At 54.8% G+C, this 19,933-nt stretch overlaps 1 protein-coding gene across 1 annotated transcript in view; it reads left to right on the top strand.

Moving 5' to 3' along the window:
- The first annotated feature begins 1,137 nt into the window (after positions 1–1,137).
- zbtb37 (zinc finger and BTB domain containing 37) overlaps positions 1,138–19,933 on the top strand; it is a 73,169-nt gene continuing 54,373 nt past the window's right edge. The window contains exon 1 of the mRNA XM_072511778.1: positions 1,138–1,192. The gene's annotated coding sequence lies outside the window, so the exon portion shown is untranslated. The remainder of the gene's footprint in view (positions 1,193–19,933) is intronic.

The following is a 19,933-nucleotide window of genomic DNA, read 5'->3' as shown; positions in this document are numbered from 1 at the left end:
GTAGCAAGGACGGTGTCAAGGGTAGTGCACTCCAGGGTTAGGCCTAGCTGGGAGCTCGCAATATTTGGGGCGTCGGACGAGCCGGGAGTGCAGGAGGCGAAAGAGGCCGGTATTCTGGCCTTTGCGTCCCTGGTAGCCCAGCGAAGGATTCTGCTTCAATGGAAGGATGCGAGGCCCCCCAAGCGTGGAATCCCTGGATTAACGACATGGCAGGGTTTATTAAATTGGAGGTGAAATTTGCCTTAAGGGGATGTGCAAGGGTTCTTCAGGCGGTGGCAGCCGTTCCTAGACTTCCTGGCGGAGCGTTAGGAGATGGTCAGCAGCAGCAACCGGGGGGGGGGGGCGGGGGGGTGGGTAAGTCTGTGTCTAGTAGGGGATGCCCTATTGCTTACTGTTTAACGTTATTTGATTATTTATGCACTTTTGTTCTTGTTGTTTTATTATTTGTGTAAAGGGGGGGTTCTATTTTTCTGTTGTGATAATCTGTGAAAAATTTGAATAAAAATTATTTTTTTTGAAAAAAATCTTTACTAGATACTGGCCAAAATATGCCATCTTTAAGTAATGGATTTTGTAAAACTAATACATAGTGTACTCGAAAGGTTAACACTGTTTGTCTCTCCACATAAACTGCCAGACCTGCTGAGTTTTTCCAGCATTTATTGTTCCTATTTCAGATTGCCAGCATCTTCATTATTTGTTTTAATGATTTTTTTTCCTCTTGGTTATCACCAAGGATTAGGCATGAGTTACACAGCAGGGCATTCCCACTTTGCCAGCGGCAATGCCCCGGTTGACCTGATGGCGGCGGTGTGGCTGGAGTCTGGCGCACGGCAGGAGGGTGAGTCTGGCGCACGGCATGAGATTCTGGGAGTTGTCGTTTTCCTACTCCCTCCCAGAAGGCCAATCAGAGACGGAGGAGAAGGCAGTGAAAACTACAACTCCCAGTGTAATTTGCTGACATTGCGCAGGCGTGCCTCTCATCTTCACGTGCTGGAGTCTGGAAAGCGGCATCCGCGCCCAGCTTCGCTAATGGCCTCTGCGGGTGTGCCCTCTGGGAAGTGTAGTCCTGTCGACGGAATGTCCGCTCTGAGCCGGAAGCGACGTGTCCAGGCTCCGCGCGACAGCGCAGGCGCTGTGCGGGGCGCCAGGACGGCCTGTGTCCGGTGACAGGAGCGGAGCCGTGAGGCGGGTGAGTCAGAGACATACAGAGACAGACGGCAACCGGGACTCACACGAATTTGCACCCCCCGGACGGGGGATCTGCGCCGAGGGTCAGCAGCCACTCACCGGCCTAAGCCCGGGGCGGGCGCGGCGCGGCGCTGAGGGGGCAGTGGGGGGAGGGGGAGGCTGAGATAATGGAGGGACCCTGAGGGATGGGGATCTGGGAGCGGCCTAAAAGGGAGTCCCTCCCCGGGGGGAGGGGCCACCGGAAGTCCCTCCCGTGGGGTGTGGCCAAAAGAGCCCCTCCCCGCGGGGGGGCCAAAGGGACCCCTACCCTTGGGCTGGGAGGTGGCCAAGAGGACCCCTACCCTGGGGGGTGGCCAAGGGGACCCCTACCCTGGGGGGGCAAGGGGACCCCTACCCTGGGGGGGCAAGGGGACCCCTACCCTGGGGGGGCAAGGGGACCCCTACCCTGGGGGGGCAAGGGGACCCCTACCCTGGGAGGGGGGGGCCAAAGGGACCCCTACCCTGGGAGGGGGGGGCCAAAGGGACCCCTACCCTGGGAGGGGGGGGGCCAAAGGGACCCCTATCCTTTGGGGGGGGTTGGTGGCCAAGGGGACCCCTACCCTTGGGGGGGGGGGTGGCCAAGGGGACCCCTACCCTGGGGGGGGGTGGCCAAGGGGTCCCCTACCCTACCCTTGGGGGGGGGGGCAAGGGGACCCCTACCCTGGGGGGGGGGGCAAGGGGACCCCTACCCTGGGGTGGAGGCCAAATGGACCCCTACCCTGGGGGGTGGAGGCCAAATGGACCCCTACCCTGGGGGGTGGAGGCCAAATGGACCCCTACCCTGGGGGGTGGAGGCCAAATGGACCCCTACCCTGGGAGGGGGGGGGGTGGTGGTGGCCAAAGGGACCCCTACACTGGTGGGGGGCGTGGCCAAGGGGACCCCTACCCTTGGGGGGGGTGGCAAGGGGACCCCTACCCTGGGGGGGGCAAAGGGACCCCTACCCTTGGGGAGGGGGGGGGGCAAAGGGACCACTACCCTGGGGGGGGTGGACAAGGGACCCCTACCCTGGGGGGGTGGTGGCAAGGGGGACCCCTACCTGGGGGGGTGGTGGCAAGGGGACCCCTACCCTGGGACGGGGGGGTGGCAAGGGGACCCCTACCCTGGGGGGGGGGGGGGGTGGCGGCAAGGGGACCCCTACCCTGGGAGGGGGGGGTGGCAAGGGGACCCCTACCCTGGAGGGGGGGTGTGGCAAGGGGACCCCTACCCTGGGGGGGGGGGGTGTCCAAGGGGACCCCTACCCTGGGGGGGGGGGTGGCCAAGGGGACCCCTACCCTGGGGGGGGGGGGGTGGGCCAAGGGGGACCCCTACCCTGGGGGGGGTGGCCAAGGGGACCCCTACCCTGGGGTGGCCAAGGGGGACCCCTACCCTGGGGGGGGTGGCCAAGGGGACCCCTACCCTGGGGGGGGGTGGCCAAGGGGACCCCTACCCTGGGGGGGGTGCCAAGGGGACCCCTACCCTGGGGGGGGTGGCCAAGGGGACCCCTACCCTGGGGGGGGGGGTGGCAAGGGGACCCCTACCCTGGGGGGGGGGGGGGGTGGCGGCAAGGGGACCCCTACCCTGGGAGGGGGGGTGGCAAGGAGACCCCTACCCTGGGGGGGAGTGGCGGCAAGGGGGCCCCTACCTTGGGAGATGGGGGGTGGCAAGGGGACCCCTACCCTGGGAGGGGGGGGTGGCAAGGGGACCCTACCCCTGGGAGGGGGGGTGGCAAGGGGACCCCTACCCTGGGAGGGGGTGTGTGGCAAGGGGACCCCTACCCTGGGAGGGGGTGTGTGGCAAGGGGACCCCCTACCCTGGGAGGGGGGGTGTGGCAAGGGGACCCCTACCCTGGGAGGGGGGGTGTGGCAAGGGGACCCCTACCCTGGGAGGGGGGGGTGGCCAAAGGGACCCCTACCCTTGGGGGGGGGGGGGCAAAGGGACCCCTATCCTTTGGGGGGGGGTTGGTGGCCAAGGGGACCCCTACCCTTGGGGGGGGGGGGGGTGGCCAAGGGGACCCCTACCCTGGGGGGGGGGGTGGCCAAGGGGTCCCCTACCCTGGGGGGGGGGGTGGCAAGGGGACCCCTACCCTGGGAGGGGGGGTGTGGCAAGGGGACCCCTACCCTGGGAGGGGGGGTGTGGCAAGGGGACCCCTACCCTGGGAGGGGGGGGGGTGGCCAAAGGGACCCCTACCCTTGGGGGGGGGGGGGGCAAAGTGACCCCTACCCTTTGGGGGGGGTTGGTGGCCAAGGGGACCCCTACCCTTGGGGGGGGTTGGTGGCCAATGGGACCCCTACCCTTGGGGGGGGGGGGTGGCCAAGGGGATCCCTACCCTGGGAGGGGGGGTGGCCAAGGGGTCCCCTACCCTGGGGGGGGGCAAGGGGACCCCTACCCTGGGGGGGGGGGCAAGGGGACCCCTACCCTGGGGTGGAGGCCAAATGGACCCCTATCCTGGGGGGTGGAGGCCAAATGGACCCCTACCCTGGGAGGGGGGGGGTGGTGGTGGCCAAAGGGACCCCTACACTGGGGGGGGCGTGGCCAAGGGGACCCCTACCCTTGGGGGGGGGTGGCAAGGGGACCCCTACCCTTGGGGGGGGGGGGCAAAGGGACCCCTACCCTTGGGGGGGGGTCAAAGGGACCCCTACCCTGGGGGGGGGTGGACAAGGGGACCCCTACCCTGGGGGGGGGGGGTGGCCAAAGGGACCCCTACCCTGGGGGGGGGGGCAAAGGGACCCCTTCCCGGGGGGGGGGGGCCAAAGGGACCCATTCCCTGGAGGGAGGGAGGGGGGGTGCGGTGGCCAAAGGGACCCCTTCCCTGGAGGAGGGGGGCGGTGTGGCCAAAGGGACCTCTACCCTTGGGCCGGGGGGGTGGCCAAAGGGACCCCTACCCTTGGGCCGGGGGGGTGGCCAAAGGGACCCCTACCCTTGGGCCGGGGGGTGGCCAAAGGGACCCCTACCCTTGGGGGGGGGGGGGGGTGGCCAAAGGGACCCCTACCCTTGGGGGGGTGGCCAAAGGGACCCCTACCCTGGGGGGGGTGGCCAAAGGGACCCCTACCCTTGGGGGGTTGGGGGGGTGGCCAAAGGGACCCCTACCCTTGGGGGGTTGGGGGGGTGGCCAAAGGGACCCCTACCCTGGGGGGGGGGTTGGCCAAGGGGACCCCTACCCTGGGGGGGTGGCCAAAGGGACCCCTACCCTTTGGGGGGTGTTGGTGGCCAAGGGGACCCCCTTCCCTGGAGGAGGGGGGCGGTGTGGCCAAAGGGACCCCTTCCCTGGGAGGGGGGGGCCAAAGGGACCCATTCCCTGGAGGGAGGGGGGGGCGATGGCCAAAGGGACCCATTCCCTGTAGGGAGGGAGGGGGGGGGGGGCGGTGGCCAAAGAGACCCCTTCCCTAGAGGGGGGGGGGGCGGTGTGGCCAAAGGGACCCCTTCCCTGGGTGGGGGGTGGCCAAAGGGACCCATTCCGTGGAGGGAGGGAGGGCGGGGGGTGCGGTGGCCAAAGGGACCCCTTCCCTGGAGGAGGGGGGGCGGTGTGGTCAAAGGGACCCCTTCCCTGGGGTGGGTGGGGGGGGATGGCCAAAGGGACCCCTTCCCTGTGTGGGGGGTGGCCAAAGGGACCCATTCCCTGGAGGGGGGGGGTGCGGTGGCCAAAGAGACCCCTTCCATGGAGGCTGGGGAGCGGTGTGGCCAAAGGGACCCCTTCCCTGGAGGTGGGGCGGTGTGGCCAAAGGGACCCCTTCCCTGGAGGGGGGGCGGTGTGGCCAAAGGGACCCCTTCCCTGGGGGTGGGGGGTGTGGCCAAAGGGACCCCTTCCCTGGAGGGGGGGTTGGCCGAAGGGACCCCTTCCTTGGGAGGGGGGGGGGGTGGCAAAGGGACCCTGGGGGGGGGGGTGGCCAGAGGGACCCCTTCCCTGGGGGGGGGGGGGGGTTTGGCCAAAGCAAAGGGACCCCTTCCTGGGAGGGGGGGGGGGGTTGGCCAAAGGGACCCCTTCCCGGGGGGGGGGGGGGCCCAAAGGGACCCCCTTCCCGGGAGGGGGGGGGGGGGTGGACAAAGGGACCCCTTCCCTGGAGGGGGGGCGGTGTGGCCAAAGGGACCCATTCCCTGGGGGGGCGTGGCCCAAGGGACCCCTTCCCTGGGGGTGGGGTGTGTGGCCAAAGAGACCCCTTCCCTGGAGGGGGGAGGGGGGGGGCGGTGTGGCCAAAGGGACCCCTTCCCTGGGGGTGGAGGGGGTGGCCAAAGGGCTCCTTCCCTGGAGGGGGGGCGGTGTGGCCAAAGGGACCCCGAGCCTGGGGGGGGCGTGGCCAAAGGGACCCCTTCCCTGGGGGTGGGGTGTGTGGCCAAAGGGACCCCTTCCCTGGAGGGGGGGGCGGTGTGGCCAAAGGGACCCCTTCCCTGGGGTGGGGGCGGTGGCAGAAGGGACCCCTTCCCTGGGGGGAGGGGGGGGGGGCAAAGGGACCCCTTTTGGGTGGGGTGTGGCCAAAGGGTCCCCTTCCCTCGTGGGGGGGGGGGGGGGCGGTTGCTCAAAGGGACCCCTTCCCTGGGGGGGGGGGGAAGAGGGGAGGGTGGCCAAAGGGACCCCTTCCCGGGGGGAGGGGCGGGGGGGGTGGCCAAAGGGACCCCCTGTCCCATTGTTGACATGCCCACGACGCGTGCTCCCTTCCCCATGGTCTGCATGCCCAAGTGAGAGCTCCTTTCTGCATTGTGGATATAAACGAGGAGGAACCTTCATCCCCTTTGTTGGCATGGCCAAAAGGGGCAGCCACTACACTTATGTAGGTGTGGTGAAAAGGTGATCCCCCCCCCCTCCATAGGGTGTGCGTTGTGAATATTATCAAAGCCCCCCCCACTTTCCTACATTATTTAGGTGCAATTATGGGTGTGAGCTGGGGAGCACATTGTGTGATGAATCAAGGAAGGGAATCACAAGGAATCAAGGGAGAAGAGAGTTCTTGAGCAGTTACATTAAGGAATGACTATAGGAGGGGGCACAGTATGGCGACCATATGCATCTGAATGGTGTAAGCATTGGCTGTTTGTATGGCTTTCGTGAAAAAGACAAACAGGATGTTGTGTTACATTCGAGTAGTAAGAAGTACAATACTGTCACTAACTCTGCAGCATGTGTCAGACCTCGTATGTTACCACTGGTATCCACACTGCTGTCTGGGCCAGAACCAGTTTGTTATTTTCTGTTTTGTCTTTTGCTACACTGCAAATTTGGAAAGGAACTTTGTTCTGTAATGATTCATTGGCAGATAAATCCGAAATCAGAACGCTAGGATCTGACAGCATCTATAGTTTGAGTATATGAAAATGAATGGAAACGTGGGTTTAATCTTAATGTGTAGCTACAATCACTCCCTCCATTGTTGAAATGCTTGCATGCCCTGCATTAAAGTGCAAATTCGAATCGCACTACAGAAACAATAGGAGGAACAGAGCTTCACATGGGTCACAATTCTGGGAAGTGAACAAGAATACCAGAGTGTGAGGTAACATCATAACATTTACAGTGTGACATTGGTCTAAGATGGATTGCATCGGAATAATGCAGTCAAAGTAACCCCTCTTTCAATAGCATTTCCAAAAATACACTTGACCTTGATAACCAACCCTACCCAATTGCAAGTGAATTCCAAATTAAATTGCAGAAACATGAATGTCAGCACGGTGTAGTATTGGAGACTGTCACAGGAGATCGAGACGGTGTAGCTCTAGATAATCTACACAGGAGTTTGACACCATGTAGTTCTGGAAACTGTCACTGAAGATCGATACGGTGTCGTTTCTGATAATCTCCACAGGAGATGAACACAGTGTAATACCGGATAATCCTCACAGGAGATAGATGGGGTGTAGTTCTGGTTAATCCATGCAAGAAATCAACACGTTGTTCTGGATAATCCCTATAGAAGATCGACATGGTGCCGTTCTGGATAATCCTCCAAGTATTCAAGTTATGAATACTGGCACGGAACATCGACACGGTGTAGTTATGAATACTGGCACGGAACATCGACACGGTGTTGTTATGAATACTGCCCGGAACATCGACACGGTGTAGTTATGAATACTGCCTGGAACATCGACACGGTGTAGTTATGAATACTGGCACGGAACATCGACAATGTATAGTTATGAATACTGGCACGGAACATCGACACGGTGTAGTTATGAATACTGCCTGGAACATCGACACGGTGTAGTTATGAATACTGCCTGGAACATCGACACGGTGTAGTTATGAATACTGGCACGGAACATCGACACGGTGTAGTTATGAATACTGCCTGGAACATCTACACGGTGTAGTTATGAATACTGGCACGGAACATCGACATGGTGTAGTTATGAATACTGCCTGGAACATCGACACGGTGTAGTTATGAATACTGCCTGGAACATCGACACGGTGTAGCTATGAATACTGGCACGGAACATCGACATGGTGTAGTTATGAATACTGCCCGGAACATCGACACGGTGTAGTTATGAATACTGCCTGGAACATTGACACGGTGTAGTTATGAATACTGGCACGGAACATCGACAATGTATAGTTATGAATACTGCCTGGAACATCGACACGGTGTAGTTATGAATACTGCCTGGAACATCGACACGGTGAAGTTATGAATACTGCCTGGAACATCGACACGGTGAAGTTATGAATACTGCTTGGAACATCGACACGGTGTAGTTACGAATACTGCCTGGAACATCGACACGGTGTAGTTATGAATACTGCCTGGAACATCGACACGGTGTAGTTATGAATACTGGCACGGAACATCGACACGGTGTAGTTATGAATACTGCCTGGAACATCAACACGGTGTAGTTATGCATACTGCCTGGAACATCGACACGGTGTAGTTATGAATACTGGCACGGAACATCGACACGGTGTAGTTATGAATACTGCCTGGAACACCGGCACGGTGTAGTTATGAATACTGGCACGGAACATCGACACGGTGTAGTTATGAATACTGCCTGGAACATCGGCACGGTGTAGTTATGAATACTGCCTGGAACATCGAGACGGTGTAGTTATGAATACTGCCTGGAACATCGGCACGGTGTAGTTATGAATACTGCCTGGAACATCGGCACGGTGTAGTTATGAATACTGCCTGGAACATCGACACGGTGTAGTTATGAATACTGGCACGGAACATCGCCACGGTGTAGTTATGAATACTGCCTGGAACATCGACACGGTGTAGTTATGAATACTGGCACGGAACATCGACATGGTGTAGTTATGAATACTGCCTGGAACATTGACACGGTGTATTTATGAATACTGCCTGGAACATCGACACGGTGTAGTTATGAATACTGGCACGGAACATCGACACGGTGTAGTTATGAATACTGCCTGGAACATCAACACGGTGTAGTTATGCATACTGCCTGGAACATCGACACGGTGTAGTTATGAATACTGCCTGGAACATCGAGACGGTGTAGTTATGAATACTGCCTGGAACATCGGCACGGTGTAGTTATGAATACTGCCTGGAACATCGGCACGGTTGTAGTTATGAATACTGCCTGGAACATCGAGACGGTGTAGTTATGAATACTGCCTGGAACATCGGCACGGTGTAGTTATGAATACTGCCTGGAACATCGGCACGGTGTAGTTATGAATACTGCCTGGAACATCGACACGGTGTAGTTATGAATACTGGCACGGAACATCGCCACGGTGTAGTTATGAATACTGCCTGGAACATCGACACGGTGTAGTTATGAATACTGGCACGGAACATCGACATGGTGTAATTATGAATACTGCCTGGAACATCGACAATGTATAGTTATGAATACTGCCTGGAACATCGACACGGTGTAGTTATGCATACTGCCTGGAACATCGACACGGTGTAGTTATGAATACTGGCACGGAACATCGACAATGTATAGTTATGGATACTGGCACGGAACATCGACACGGTGTAGTTATGAATACTGGCACGGAACATCGGGACGGTGTAGATATGAATACTGCCTGGAACATCGACACGGTGTAGATATGAATACTGCCTGGAACATCGACACGGTGTAGTTATGAATACTGGCACGGAACATCGACATGGTGTAGTTATGAATACTGCCTGGAACATCAACACGGTGTAGTTATGAATACTGGCACGGAACATCGACATGGTGTAGTTATGAATACTGCCTGGAACATTGACACGGTGTATTTATGAATACTGCCACGGAACATCGACAATGTATAGTTATGAATACTGCCTGGAACATCGACACGGTGAAGTTATGAATACTGCCTGGAACATCGACACGGTGTAGTTATGAATACTGGCACGGAACATCGACACGGTGTAGTTATGAATACTGCCTGGAACACCGGCACGGTGTAGTTATGAATACTGGCACGGAACATCGACACGGTGTAGTTATGAATACTGCCTGGAACATCGGCACGGTGTAGTTATGAATACTGCCTGGAACATCGAGACGGTGTAGTTATGAATACTGCCTGGAACATCGGCACGGTGTAGTTATGAATACTGCCTGGAACATCGGCACGGTGTAGTTATGAATACTGCCTGGAACATCGACACGGTGTAGTTATGAATACTGGCACGGAACATCGCCACGGTGTAGTTATGAATACTGCCTGGAACATCGACACGGTGTAGTTATGAATACTGGCACGGAACATCGACATGGTGTAATTATGAATACTGCCTGGAACATCGACACGGTGTAGTTATGAATACTGCCACGGAACATCGACAATGTATAGTTATGAATACTGCCTGGAACATCGACACGGTGTAGTTATGCATACTGCCTGGAACATCGACACGGTGTAGTTATGAATACTGGCACGGAACATCGACAATGTATAGTTATGGATACTGGCACGGAACATCGACACGGTGTAGTTATGAATACTGGCACGGAACATCGGGACGGTGTAGATATGAATACTGCCTGGAACATCGACACGGTGTAGATATGAATACTGCCTGGAACATCGACACGGTGTAGTTATGAATACTGGCACGGAACATCGACATGGTGTAGTTATGAATACTGCCTGGAACATCAACACGGTGTAGTTATGAATACTGGCACGGAACATCGACATGGTGTAGTTATGAATACTGCCTGGAACATTGACACGGTGTATTTATGAATACTGCCACGGAACATCGACAATGTATAGTTATGAATACTGCCTGGAACATTGGCACGGTGTAGTTATGAATACTGGCACGGAACATCGGGACGGTGTAGTTATGAATACTGCCTGGAACATCGACATGGTGTAGTTATGCATACTGCCTGGAACATCGACACGGTGTAGTTATGAATACTGACACGGAACATCGACAATGTATAGTTATGGATACTGGCACGGAACATCGGCACGGTGTAGTTATGAATACTGCCTGGAACATCGACACGGTGAAGTTATGAATACTGCCTGGAACATCGACACGGTGAAGTTATGAATACTGCCTGGAACATCGGCACGGTGTAGTTATGAATACTGGCACGGAACATCGGGACGGTGTAGTTATGAATACTGCCTGGAACATCGACACGGTGTAGTTATGAATACTGGCACGGAACATCGACATGGTGTAGTTATGAATACTGCCTGGAACATCAACACGGTGTAGTTATGAATACTGGCACGGAACATCGACATGGTGTAGTTATGAATACTGCCTGGAACATTGACACGGTGTATTTATGAATACTGCCACGGAACATCGACAATGTATAGTTATGAATACTGCCTGGAACATCGACACGGTGTAGTTATGAATACTGCCTGGAACATCGACACGGTGTAGTTATGAATACTGGCACGGAACATCGACATGGTGTAGTTATGAATACTGCCTGGAACATCAACACGGTGTAGTTATGAATACTGGCACGGAACATCGACATGGTGTAGTTATGAATACTGCCTGGAACATTGACACGGTGTATTTATGAATACTGCCACGGAACATCGACAATGTATAGTTATGAATACTGCCTGGAACATCGACACGGTGTAGTTATGCATACTGCCTGGAACATCGACACGGTGTAGTTATGAATACTGCCTGGAACATCGGCACGGTGTAGTTATGAATACTGGCACGGAACATCGACACGGTGTAGTTATGAATACTGCCTGGAACATCGGCACGGTGTAGTTATGAATACTGCCCGGAACATCGACACGGTGTTGTTATGAATACTGCCCGGAACATCGACACGGTGTAGTTATGAATACTGCCCGGAACATCGACACGGTGTAGTTATGAATACTGGCACGGAACATCGACAAGGTGTAGTTATGAATACTGCCTGGAACATCGACACGGTGTAGTTATGAATACTGGCACGGAACATCGGCACGGTGTAGTTATGAATACTGCCTGGAGACGACTTCCGGGTGCGGCGATGACCAGCTGCGTCGCACGTTTCGGCAGCTCCCTGTGAAACGGACTTTTGGGCTCTTGATAGGAGCCCCAACGGCAATTTTGACGGCTAAAAACACTGTGCGGTAAACCAGAAGGGAATCCCCCCTGGATACGGATGGAAAAAGGAGGAGAGTGGCCAGATTGCAGTGGATCCTTTAGAACAGCGGCAAGGAAGGCAAGCAAAAACCAAGATGGCGTCGGAAGGTGGCAGTTTAACATGGGGCCCTGAACAACAAGAGTTCTTGAAATGCTGTGTGGAAGAGATCAAAAGGGAAATGAAGAAAGAGCTGTTGGCCCCGATACTACAGGCGATCGAAGGGCTAAAGGAGGAACAAAAGACCCAGGAGCGGGAGCTTCGGGTCGTGAAGGCAAAGGCAGCCGAGAATGAGGACGATATACAGGGCCTGGTGGTGAAGACGGAGACGCAGGAGGCACATCAGAAACGATGTGTGGAAAGGTTGGAGGCACTGGAAAACAACGCAAGGAGGAACAACCTGAGGATTCTTGGTCTTCCTGAAGGTGTGGAGGGAGCGGACGTCGGGGCATATGTGAGCACGATGCTGCACTCGTTAATGGGAGCGGAGGCCCCGGCGGGTCCGTTGGAGGTGGAGGGAGCATACCGAGTGATGGCGCGAGGACCGAGAGCAGGAGAAATTCCCAGAGCCATAGTGGTGAGATTCCTCTGTTTTAAGGATAGAGAAATGGTCCTTAGATGGGCGAAGAAAACTCGGAGCAGTAAATGGGAGAATGCGGTGATCCGCGTTTATCAAGACTGGAGTGCGGAGGTGGCGAGAAGGAGGGCGAGCTTTAATCGGGCCAAGGCGGTGCTTCATAAAAAGAAGATAAAATTTGGAATGCTGCAACCGGCAAGACTGTGGGTCACATATCGAGGGAGGCACCACTACTTTGAGACGGCGGATGAAGCGTGGACTTTTATTGTGGAAGAAAAACTGGAATGAGCGGGTTATTAAAAAGAACGTTCGAACAAAGTGGTGGGGCGAATGTGGGGGGCAAAGAGGGGTTTATGTACTAATCCTGCGATGTGGTAACTTTTCTCTCTCCCACAGGTGGTGATGGGGGGAGGTGGAGGAGATGGGGCGTTGGCCATTGGGGGCGGGGCCAAGGGAGAAGCGCGGGCTTGGTTCCCGCGCTATGATAATCATGGCGGGAATAGAGAAGCAGGAAGGAGGGGGCGTCGCACGGTGCGAGCCGAGGTCACTGGGGGAAGCCGAGGTCAGCCAGAGTTTGCTGACTTCTGGGAGCAACATGGGGGGAGTAATTACGCTAGCGGGGGATCTAGCGGGGGGGGGTGGGAGGGGGGAATTACTGGGTTGCTGCTGCTGGGGAGAGGGGGGAGCTGGTATGGGAGAGGATGGGCGGGGGGGCACCGCCTGGGGGAGATACAGCTGCGTGGCAACCGGGTGAGGAGCTGGAAAAAGGTGATGGCTAATCGACAAGGGGGGGGGGGTAGGAAGCCCCCCAACTCGGCTGATCACGTGGAACGTGAGAGGGCTGAACGGGCCGATAAAGAGGGCACGGGTACTCGCACACCTTAAGAAACTTAAGGCAGATGTGGTTATGTTACAGGAAACGCACCTGAAACTGATAGACCAGGTTAGGCTACGCAAAGGATGGGTGGGGCAGGTGTTCCATTCGGGGCTAGATGCGAAAAACGGGGGTGGCTATATTAGTGGGGAAGCGGGTAATGTTCGAGGCAAAGACTATAGTGGCGGATAACGGGGGCAGATACGTGATGGTGAGTGGCAAACTACAGGGGGAGACGGTGGTTTTGGTAAACGTATATGCCCCGAACTGGGATGATGCCAATTTTATGAGGCGGATGCTAGGACGCATTCCGGACCTAGAGATGGGAAAGCTGATAATGGGGGGAGATTTTAATACGGTGTTGGAACCAGGACTGGATAGGTCGAAGTCCAGGACTGGAAGGAGGCCGGCAGCAGCCAAGGTACTTAAAGATTTTATGGAGCAGATGGGAGGTGTAGACCCGTGGAGATTTAGCAGACCTAGGAGTAAGGAGTTCTCGTTTTTCTCCTATGTCCATAAAGTCTACTCGCGAATAGACTTTTTTGTGCTGGGTAGGGCATTGATCCCGAAGGTGAGGGGAACGGAGTATACATTCCACATTTCGGATCACGCTCCACACTGGGTGGACTTGGAGATAGGGGAGGAAACAGGAGGGCGCCCACCCTGGAGAATGGACATGGGACTAATGGCAGATGAGGGGGTGTGTCTAAGGGTGAGGGGGTGCATTGAAAAGTACTTGGAACTCAATGATAATGGGGAGGTCCAGGTGGGAGTGGTCTGGGAGGCGTTGAAGGCGGTGGTTAGAGGGGAGCTGATATCAATAAGGGCACATAAAGGGAAGCTGGAGAGTAAGGAACGGGAGCGGTTGCTGCAAGAACTTTTGAGGGTGGACAGACAATATGCGGAAGCACCGGAGGAGGGACTGTACAGGGAAAGGCAAAGGCTACATGTAGAATTTGACTTGCTGACTACAGGCACTGCAGAGGCACAATGGAGGAAGGCACAGGGTGTACAGTACGAATATGGGGAGAAGGCGAGCAGGTTGCTGGCACACCAATTGAGGAAAAGGGGAGCAGCGAGGGAAATAGGGGGAGTGAGGGATGAGGAAGGAGAGATGGAGCGGGGAGCGGAGAGAGTGAATGGAGTGTTCAAGACATTTTATAAAAAATTATATGAAGCTCAACCCCCGGATGGGAGGGAGAGAATGATGGGCTTCTTGGATCAGCTGGAATTTCCCCAGGTGGAAGAGCAGGAAAGGGTGGGACTGGGAGCACAGATCGAGGTAGAAGAAGTGGTGAAAGGAATTAGGAGCATGCAGGCGGGAAAGGCCCCGGGACCGGATGGATTCCCAGTCGAATTCTATAGAAAATATGTGGACTTGCTCGCCCCGGTACTGACGAGGACCTTTAATGAGGCAAAGGAAAGGGGACAACTGCCCCCGACTATGTCTGAAGCAACGATATCGCTTCTCTTAAAGAAGGAAAAGGACCCGCTACAATGCGGGTCCTCTAGACCTATTTCCCTCCTAAATGTAGATGCCAAGGTCCTGGCCAAGGTAATGGCAATGAGAATAGAGGAATGTGTCCCGGGGGTGGTCCACGAGGACCAAACTGGGTTTGTGAAGGGGAGACAGCTGAACACGAATATACGGAGGTTGTTAGGGGTAATGATGATGGCCCCACCAGAGGGAGAAACGGAGATAGTAGTGGCAATGGATGCCGAGAAAGCATTTGATAGAGTGGAGTGGGATTATTTGTGGGAGGTGTTGAGGAGATTTGGTTTTGGAGAGGGGTATGTTAGATGGGTGCAGCTATTGTATAGGGCCCCAGTGGCGAGCGTGGTCACGAATGGACGGGGATCTGCATATTTTCGGCTCCATAGAGGGACAAGGCAGGGATGCCCTCTGTCCCCATTATTGTTTGCACTGGCGATTGAGCCCCTGGCGATAGCGTTGAGGGGTTCCAAGAAGTGGAGGGGAGTACTTAGGGGAGGAGAAGAGCACCGGGTATCTTTGTATGCGGACGATTTGCTACTATACGTGGCGGACCCGGCGGAGGGGATGCCAGAAATAATGCGGATACTTGGGGAGTTTGGGGATTTTTCAGGGTATAAATTGAACATGGGGAAAAGTGAGTTGTTTGTGGTGCATCCAGGGGAGCAGAGTAGAGAAATAGAGGACCTACCGTTGAGGAAGGTAACAAGGGACTTTCGTTACCTGGGGATCCAGATAGCTAAGAATTGGGGCACATTGCATAGGTTAAATTTAACGCGGTTGGTGGAACAGATGGAGGAGGATTTCAAGAGATGGGATATGGTATCCCTGTCAATGGCAGGGAGGGTGCAGGCGGTTAAGATGGTGGTCCTCCCGAGATTCCTCTTTGTGTTTCAGTGCCTCCCGGTGGTGATCACGAAGGCTTTTTTTAAAAGGATTGAAAAGAGCATCATGGGTTTTGTGTGGGCCGGGAAGACCCCGAGAGTGAGGAAGGGATTCTTACAGCGTAGCAGGGATAGGGGGGGGCTGGCACTACCGAGCCTAAGTGAGTATTATTGGGCCGCTAATATTTCAATGGTGAGTAAGTGGATGGGAGAGGAGGAGGGAGCGGCGTGGAAGAGATTAGAGAGGGCGTCCTGTAGGGGGACTAGCCTACAGGCTATGGTGACAGCCCCATTGCCGTTCTCACCGAGGAACTACACCACAAGCCCGGTGGTGGTGGCTACACTGAAGATTTGGGGACAGTGGAGACGGCATAGGGGAAAGACTGGAGCCTTGGGGGGGTCCCCGATAAGAAACAACCATAGGTTTGCCCCGGGGGGAATGGATGGGGGCTATGGAATGTGGCAAAGAGCAGGAATAACGCAACTGAAAGATCTGTTTGTGGATGGGAAGTTCGCGAGTCTGGGAGCGCTGACCGAGAAATATGGGTTGCCCCAAGGGAATGCATTCAGGTATATGCAACTGAGGGCTTTTGCGAGGCAACAGGTGAGGGAATTCCCGCAGCTCCCGACACAAGAGGTGCAGGACAGAGTGATCTCAAAGACATGGGTGGGGGATGGTAAGGTGTCAGATATATATAGGGAAATGAGGGACAAAGGGGAGACTATGGTAGATGAACTGAAAGGGAAATGGGAAGAAGAGCTGGGGGAGGAGATCGAGGAGGGGCTGTGGGCAGATGCCCTAAGCAGGGTAAACTCGTCGTCCTCGTGTGCCAGGCTAAGCCTGATTCAGTTTAAGGTATTACACAGGGCACATATGACTGGAGCACGGCTCAGTAAATATTTTGGGGTGGAGGATATGTGTGCGAGGTGCTCGAGAAGCCCAGCGAATCATACCCATATGTTTTGGTCATGCCCGGCACTACAGGGGTTTTGGATGGGGGTGACAAAGGTGCTTTCAAAAGTAGTAGGAGTCCGGGTCGAACCAAGCTGGGGGTTGGCTATATTTGGGGTTGCACAAGAGCCGGGAGTGCAGGGGGCGAGAGAGGCCGATGTTTTGGCCTTTGCGTCCCTAGTAGCCCGGCGCAGGATATTGCTAATGTGGAAAGAAGCCAAGCCCCCGGGGGTGGAGACCTGGATAAATGACATGGCGGGGTTTATGAAGCTAGAGCGGATTAAGTTCGTCCTAAGGGGGTCGGCTCAAGGGGTGGCAACCGTTCGTCGAATACCTCGCAGAAAGATAGACGGAATGGGAAAAAGAAGGCAGCAGCAGCAGCCCAGGATCGGGGGGGGGGGGGGAGGGAGGAACCAGAAGGACTCTCAGGGTTGTTAATATATACTGTATAGTATGTATAGGTCGTTGCTACAGATAATTATATATTGGACTGTTAAATTATATTTTTGGAGAGTGTTACTTGTGACAAGGCAGTTGCCAATTAGGGCTAGTTTTCATTTTTGTTATTTATTATTTATTCATTTTTTGTTTATAAAATAGGTCATTGTTATTTGTGTTGTTATAATATTGTGTAAAGGATGCACAATGTACTGTGTTGGTTGACCAAAAATTTTCAATAAAATATTTAAATTAAAAAATGAATACTGCCTGGAACATCGACACGGTGTAGTTATGAATACTGCCCGGAACATCGACAATGTATAGTTATGAATACTGGCACGGAACATTGACATGGTGTAGTTATGAATACTGCCTGGAACATCGGCACGGTGTAGTTATGAATACTGGCACGGAACATCGACATGGTGTAGTTATGAATACTGCCTGGACCATCGACACGGTGTAGTTATGAATACTGCCTGGAACATCGACACGGTGTAGTTATGAATACTGGCATGGAACATCGGCACGGTGTAGTTATGTATACTGGCACGGAACATCGACATGGTGTAGTTATGAATACTGCCTGGAACATCGACACGGTGTAGTTATGAATACTGGCACGGAACATCAACAATGTGTATATGAATACTGGCACGGAACATCGACACAGTGTAGTTATGAATACTGCCCGGAACATCGACATGGTGTATTTATGAATACTGTCTGTGTGGGGTTTGAACATTCTCCCCGTGTTTGTGTGGGTTTCACCCCCTGGATAATCTCGACAGGAGATCGACAAGGTGTAGTTCTGGAAACTGTCATTGGAGATTGACACAGTGTCATTTCAGATAATCTCCACAGGACAAGGACACAGTGTAGTTCCGCAAGAAACAGACAGCGTGTAGTTCTGGTTAGTCCATACAGGAAATCAACATGGTGTAGTTCTGGAAAATCCCTGCAGGTGATCGACATGGTGTACTGGATAATCCCCGCAGGAGATCGACGTGTAGTTCTGGCCCGTAAGAGATTGATGTGTAGTTCTGGATAATCCCCGAGGGGATCAACATGGTGTAGTTTGGGTAATCCCCGAGGGGATCAACATGGTGTAGTTCTGGGTAATCCCCGTAGGAGATCAACATGGTGTAGTTCTGGGTAATCCCTGCAGGAGATCGACATGGTGTTGTTCTGGATAATCCTCATGGAAGATTAGACCATGTGGAGTTTGCACATTCTCCCCGTGTTTGTGTGGGTTTCACCCCCACAACCCAACGATGTGCAGGCTGGGTGGATTGGCCACGCTAGAATTGCCCCTTAATTGGAAAAAATGAATTGGGCACTCGAATATTTTTTAAAAAGAAAAAAGAAACTGCCACAGGAGGTCAACACGGTGTAGTTCTGAATACTGGCAGGCGAGATCGACACGGTGTAGTACTGAATACTGGCACGGGGAGATCGACACGGTGTAGTTCTGAATACTGGCAGGGGAAATCGACGCGGTGTAGTTCTGAATACTGGCAGGGGAGATCGACAACGTGTAGTTTGAATACTGGCAGGGGAGATCGACACGGTGTAGTTCTGAATACTGGCACGGGAGATCGACACGGTGTAGTACTGAATACTGGCACGGGAGATCGACACGGTGTAGTTCTGAATACTGGCACGGGAGATCGACGCGATGTAGTTCTGAATACTGGCACGGGAGGTCAACACGGTGTAGTTCTGAATACTGGCACGGGAGATCGACGCGATGTAGTTCTGAATACTGGCACGGGAGATCGACACGGTGTAGTTCTGAATACTGGCACGGGAGATCGACGCGGTGTAGTTCTGAATACTGGCACGGGAGGTCAACACGGTGTAGTTCTGAATACTGGCAGGGGAGATCGACGCGGTGTAGTTCTGAATACTGGCACGGGAGGTCAACACGGTGTAGTTCTGAATACTGGCACGGGAGATCGACACGGTGTAGTTCTGAATACTGGCACGGGAGATCGACACGGTGTAGTTCTGAATACTGGCACGGGAGATCGACGCGGTGTAGTTCTGAATACTGGCACGGGAGGTCGACGCGGTGTAGTTCTGAATACTGGCACGGGAGATCGACACGGTGTAGTTCTGAATACTGGCACGGGAGATCGACGCGGTGTAGTTCTGAATACTGGCACGGGAGATCGACACGGTGTAGTTCTGAATACTGGCACGGGAGATCGACGCAGTGTAGTTCTGAATACTGGCACGGGAGGTCAACACGGTGTAGTTCTGAATACTGGCACGGGAGGTCGACGCGGTGTAGTTCTGAATACTGGCACGGGAGATCGACACGGTGTAGTTCTGAATACTGGCACGGGAGATCGACGCGGTGTAGTTCTGAATACTGGCACGGGAGGTCAACACGGTGTAGTTCTGAATACTGGCACGGGAGATCGACGCGGTGTAGTTCTGAATACTGGCAGGGGAGATCGACACGGTGTAGTTCTGAATACTGGCAGGGGAAATCGACACGGTGTAGTTCTGAATGCTGGCACGGGAGGTCGACGCGGTGTAGTTCTGAATACTGGCACGGGAGATCGACACGGTGCAGTTCTGAATACTGGCACGGGAGATCGACGCGGTGTAGTTCTGAATACTGGCACGGGAAATCGACGCGGTATAGTTCTGAATACTGGCACGGGAAATCGACACGGTCTAGTTCTGAATACTGGCAGGGGAGATCGACGCGGTGAAGTTCTGAATACTGGCAGGGGAGATCGACGCGATGTAGTTCTGAATACTGGCACGGGAGGTCAACACTGTGTAGTTCTGAATACTGGCAGGGGAGATCGACGCGGTGTAGTTCTGAATACTGGCAGGGGAGATCGACGCGATGTAGTTCTGAATACTGGCACGGGAGGTCAACACGGTGTAGTTCTGAATACTGGCACGGGAGATCGACACGGTGTAGTT

The sequence above is a fragment of the Scyliorhinus torazame genome, chromosome 7, assembly GCF_047496885.1.
Source record: "Scyliorhinus torazame isolate Kashiwa2021f chromosome 7, sScyTor2.1, whole genome shotgun sequence".
NCBI lineage: Eukaryota > Metazoa > Chordata > Chondrichthyes > Carcharhiniformes > Scyliorhinidae > Scyliorhinus > Scyliorhinus torazame.
The sequence above is the reverse complement of the archived record's forward strand: the minus strand, read 5'-3'. Positions and strand labels throughout refer to the sequence as shown.